The sequence below is a fragment of the Dipodomys spectabilis genome, unplaced genomic scaffold (assembly GCF_019054845.1).
Source record: "Dipodomys spectabilis isolate Male_0828 unplaced genomic scaffold, ASM1905484v1 ptg000159l, whole genome shotgun sequence".
Classification (NCBI taxonomy): domain Eukaryota; kingdom Metazoa; phylum Chordata; class Mammalia; order Rodentia; family Heteromyidae; genus Dipodomys; species Dipodomys spectabilis.
In genome coordinates this window covers 1,293,977-1,300,018 of record NW_024870836.1, presented here as the reverse complement: position 1 = coordinate 1,300,018, position 6,042 = coordinate 1,293,977, and positions in this window count along the sequence as shown.

Genomic DNA, 6,042 nt, shown 5'->3' with positions numbered 1-6,042 from the left:
CTAACAATATGCTTAGAGGAAACCAAAGAATACTCCACTTTTATCTTCTCTCTTAAGATTCTCCTTAGATACCATATCAGGAATATTGAAGTTATTCTTTGCAAAATTATTTCAATAGATTATTTTTCTATCCGTCTTGCATTTACTCAAAAAGTTGTATGGAGAAGAATAGAGTATAATCACCCATACCTTGGATGACAGTATCTGTTACAAAAGGACAATGCTCCTATGTCTTATTTCTCTGTCCTCCTCTTAGCTCTTGCCTGATTTCCCACTTATCACAGATTCTTGGCTTCAAGCCTAATGAAGGTGAAGGACTATAAGGGCCTCCCTCATTGCTACATTGTAGGGCTAGATCTCCAGCATGAGGTAATCATGAACGACGCACACAAGGAACACATGTTGGGAGAACAGACTTAAGCATGTCTGGTTTATTTCTGCACAAGGGTTGGGATTTTATAGCCCCAGCTTTCCAAACCTCCGGAGTCCTTCCCAGCCAATTACTTAGCAGGGAGTTGATGATGGGCACTGCTTGGTGACAGGCACTGTTTGGTCCCCTTGGGGCATGTAGGGATCTTGGATAGCTCATGGATGGCAAGCTAGGCGGACATGACTGTGGGTCACATCTCTATTAGCAGGAGGTGTGCTTCAACAGCTACTCTAGCTGACTCAACCAGATCTGACCGGCTCTACCCACAAATTTCCCCTTTTCTTTTAAAAGGACCGTCATTATTGTGACCTGTCGTTGGAGGCGTTTTTGCCGGGAGTGCAAGCATTTAATAATTCCTAGGAGAGAAAGCCCTACAAGTGCAAGGCCTCCCCAGATGACCAGAGAGAATGGCAAAAACCATTGTTGTAACTTTTTAAGCACTCTTCTAAAAAGGAGGCAGTGGGAATAAGCTGTATGGTGGTTTGGTTTAGGCGGGTAACATCATGCAGCAGGTTGGGGGTGAAGTTTAAGTACTTAAGGGACCAAGGGCCTTTGATGTAGTTACTAAGTTCAGTGACATTGGTTGCAGGAGTGGAAAGCTGACAGACAAAAGTAGTCATTGCATTATATAGTCCTCCTTGTTGTAATCGAAGAAACGTAATCTGTTCTTGGAGCAAGTCTATTTGTTGTTGGAGCACAAGGAGGCCTCCATTAAGATGATTGGTAACTTGTAAATGCTGTAATTCTATGGATTACAGTTGAGGGATGAGCTGGTTTATCTGTTGCACAGTGGACACGCTTTGGGACAGCAATATAGCAGCACTGGTAGATGAAGCCACTGTAGCGATGATTTCGGACCCGATTGCAATGATCAATCCTACTGCTCTTTTAGTGCATGGGCGAATTAATTGAACCTGGGAAAACTGAGTCATTAGTAGCCAGAACAATAAATGGGGGAACACGTACCAAACCTGCAAAAGGCTATGAGTCATTGGGTTGCCAGTGATTGCTGAGAGTGCAAGTAGTGGAAGAGTTGTCTCCTAGACAAAAAAAGAATGGGGCTCTAACCACTACCATTCCTGACACCTGGTCGTATCCATATTGGTTACAGCGACGAGTATTGGTCAATAGGAAAGGGGACAAATCGAGGCAGGAATGTGATGAGCAAACGATTGGCATGGTGGCTCCTAGGTCTCCCAATCATCCTCCTGAAGAGTCAAAAAACTCATTTAGATTTTGAGGTTTGGGATCTTTTTCAGATTGGTTGTATATAGCTGGGTAGAGGGACAACTGCGAGCTCCCCAAACACTTTGCCTTGCCAGGAATTGGCGCAAAGGCTAATCACTAATTGCTCAAGAGGAGTGCATATAGTGCCAAAGCTATCAAACTCCCTGCGTGGGCACAACTGCATATGAAAATGTATGTCAGTAGCCTGATTACAATTTTTTTCCAGTGGGACAAATGGGGTAGGGTCCTGTGTAGTTCCACCATCCCATCCCATGCGTTACTGTTGTGAGGGGGATGGTACAGCCATCAAATTGCTTTATCATCTCGTTTGAAAAACAAAAACAGATGGCTCCCTTCCATCTAAAAGTAAGGTTTGCTTTTTGATGCCATAAGGAGTCTGCTGAGAAAGGAAGGCTAACCCTGCCATTGGAAGAAAGCATTTGAGATCATTAAGATTTGGGGGCTGGGCACTAAAGTTATCTTACCCTGCCCTGCAGCAGATTGAGAATTGGCTGTAATAATGGCACACAATAGGAGGAATAGAGTACCATGCCCCGGGTCAGGGTCTGCGGCCATAACCTGGGCTTGTTCGACCAATATCTTTAGGTCTCCCCAAGTGTTGGCATGGGCTCTAGCTCGAGGTTTGTGTCTCCTCCTCCTTACACTGTTCAAGCATAGCTGATGCATCTTGTGCTTAGGTGGTGACGGTTGGTCAGACAACTCCAGCTGGGATCCAAACAGGTTTATCACTCGTGTCTGGAAAGATACAAGCAAATCCTGTCCCTTGTGCCATTAAGGGAGCAGGGCCCTCCCATTTTCTTGTGATGGGGTCCCTCCATCTATCCAAAGGGACCAGAGTAGTTGTTTCATGATTCCCCAGTACAGGGAGGTGGGGGTCCCACATGTGGTGGGTGTGAATGTTAAAAAGTTTTTTACTATAAGGCAATAATTTAATTGTGTTTGGGGATTTTTAAGCCCTAGCCCCTCCAGTTCCCCCCTTTCTTTTAAAAGAATGGTCTTGATTTCTTTATGACTGTGTTCAACAATGGCTTGCTCTTGTGGGTTATATGGAATACTTGTCTGGGGTGTAATGTTCCAAAAGGTACAAAATTCACAAAAATGTTTGGAGGTGTAAGCAGGGCCATTGTCTGTTTTAAGGGTCCAAGGAACTCCCATAATTGTAATGGCATGTAGAAGTGACTTAACAGCGTGCCTTTTTTTTCACTGTTAAGGCTAAAGCAGTTATAAAGCCTGAGAATATATCTATGCATTCAGAGATGTATTTTTGTTTACCGAATTGGGGGATATGGGTTATGTCCATTTGCCATGTTCTATTGGGTCTAAGGCCTCGTGGATTTGTTCCCATGGGTTGAAGTGATCCTAAGGGTAAAAGAGGTGCACAAGAGGAGCAGGACCGAATCATGTGCTTGCATTGTTGGTGTGTTAAATCAGGAAATAACTGTTTGATAGTAGCTGCCGATAAATGAAAACGATCATCTAACGTTCGGGCCTGGTCCATGCACATATTTGTGAGTAGTACAGTTGGTGTGACAGCACGATCAATGGCTTCATTACCAGCAGCTAGGGCTCTGGGGAAGTTAGTATGAGATCTAATGTGTTGAATGTACCAGGGTTGGACACGATTGTCTAATACATTTTGTAGTTTACACATTATTTTTGCTACAACATCTTGTAATAAAGCTCCAGGAAGAATGGCAACAGTTTGTACAGTATATAAACTATCAGAAAATATATTAAGAGGTTCTTTGGGAAAAGATGTGAGGGTGAGCAAAATGGCCAGTAATTCAGCAGCTTGAACAGACGGAATGTTTTTGAAGCATGTATTTTTTAGTATTGACATTGTAAAATCCATAAACAGTTTTGTTAACATCTGTAAAAAGCACAATGGCTTGATGTATAGGTTGCCCATTGGGACGAGTACAACATTTCCATGAAGGTGGGAGTTCTTGGGTAACTTTTAAAACGAGGTTTTTGGGCATATGATTATCAATGTTAAAATAGTAGTGGATGACTTGTAAAGCTAATGCCTCTTCGGTTGTTAGGAAATCAAAGATTGTTTTTGTAATGGGCCATGTAAGATGGTCAGGGAATCGGCCATAAGTTTGACGGCATCCTTCCGCAACTTTGATGGCCAGATTGCATAGCATGGTAATGGATGTGCTAATTTTTGGTAATTGGGAAGTGGCAAGGTATACCCATTGTAACAAAACCATAGGTTTGCATCAGCGCCACCATTAGGCCATTATTATTTAATATAATTAGGTAGATTTCTTGGGTGGTATCTAAAAACACCAAGGGTGTTGAACATAATCAATCAGCGACTTGTTGTGAAACTTGTTGAGCATCAGGTGAAAGTATATGAAGGGAAGTTGGGTCAGAGGGTCCTCGAAGCAATTGAAATAACAGTTGGAGTTGTTGGGTGGGGAGACACATAAAATTGCATAACCAGTTGATATGTCCACATAATTGTTGTAATTCAGTTAAAGTATATTGGGATTTAATGACAATATGAGGCCCATTTGGGGTAATTGTTTGATTTAAATGGTATCCAAGATAGGCGTAAGGGGCTTTGAGTTGAATTTTTTCCGGGGCAATATTAAGGCCCAGCACTGTAAAGTTCTCCTTGAGTTCTGTTAAACAGATTTGCATGGTTGTAGCATCTTTATGTGCTATTAAAAAGTCATCCATGTAATGGACACAAAAGCATTTGGAAAGCAAAGTCCTAATAGCATGGGCAACATACATCTGACATATAGTAAGGCTATTTTTCATACCTTTAGGGAGAACTTTCCATAGATATCGGTGAGTACGTAGTTGACAATTAGGTTCACATACTGAGAAGGCAAAATATTCTTTATCTTTGGGGTGTAGGGGGGTGGAAAAAAGCAGTCCTTGATGTCAATAATGGCAATGTGCCAATCTTTGGGTATTGCAGAAGTGTGTGGAGTCCGGGTTGAAGCGTTCCTATCTTTTGTATATGACTATGGAACGTAGATCATGGAGAAATCTCCACTTTCCTTGAGCCCTTTTTTGGATAATAAAAATGGGGAATTCTGGGGACTGATGCTAGGTTCTATGTGTCCCTTTTTTAGTTGCTCCTCCACTAGAACCTGGAGATGAGGGAGCTTTTCAGAGGAAATAGGCCACTATTCGACCCAAATGGATTTGGTGGTGTCCCATTAGGGTGGAATTGGCTCTGGTCATGCAACAGTGGCCATTAGAATTGGGGGTAGTGTGGGTTATTAACGGCTCGATCGGTTATGATGTCTTCATAAAAAGCCGTATCATCTGTTGTTATCAGAGTACCCATATTAGTGAGGACATCTCTTCCTCAAAGATTGTATGGAAGGCCAGGGGCAACAAGAGGTTTAAAAGCCCCGGTGGCCCCACCACAGTTTTCCCGTCTTACAGGCCATTGGACATGGAGGGAATCTGTTTTTCCACTGACACCTTGTATGCAGGCACCAGGAATTAGGTTCCATCCCAGCCCTTCTACTTCATCTTTTCTAAGGACTGTACAGTCAGCTCCTGTATCAATGATGCCCTTAAATTCTGTTCCATTGATTTTAAGTTTCATTCTAGCTTTTCCATTTTGGGTAGGTACTCCATAACACTTGAGGTGGTGGCTGTTGCCTTTGTCCTATTGTGGTCGGGGCTGAGGACTGCCGCTTATTTAGTTGAAAGGCTGAGTCGTAGAGCAGCATTCAGAGACCCAATGAAAACCCTTTTTGCATTTAGGACATACAGAAGGAGGTTGTTTTCTTTTGGGTGAGCCCCAGGGTGATGGGCAATCCTTTATAAAAATGACCAGTTCTGCCACATCCCCAACAAGGTCGATTTCCCATTCTGCCATTAGGGGGCGCACGAGCACTGGCAGTCATAGAGGCTAAAGGAGGTGCAAGGATACTCAGCATGAGTTGATGACCCCAAATCTTTGGTGGATAGGATGCAATCAGTGATCTCCATATTTCGTTCAGGGGCAAGGGCTTTTCTGCATTCCTGTGTAGCCCCTTCCCATATTAGGCTCTTGATTAGCACATCTCAGGCTCCAGCATGGGATACTTTCCAGGCCAATGCTTCTTGAACAAAGGCAACGAAGTCAGTGAAAAGATCATTGGAACGTTGTATGAGGGGTTTTAGTTGTTTGTCCCCTTCTTTAGAAGGGACTGAGGAGACAACCCTCAATGCACAGAGGCGTACTTGGTCAAAGTACTGTGGAGGTGCTACTGCTTGTGCGGCAGGAGACGCATAAGCTGCCTCACCTTTTAAACAATCAGGGTCCCCCATGGTGGCATCCTGCCCTCTGGTAGTGATATTTTGTGTGCTTTGTTGTTCACATTCATCAGAAAAAGCAGCCTTCCATA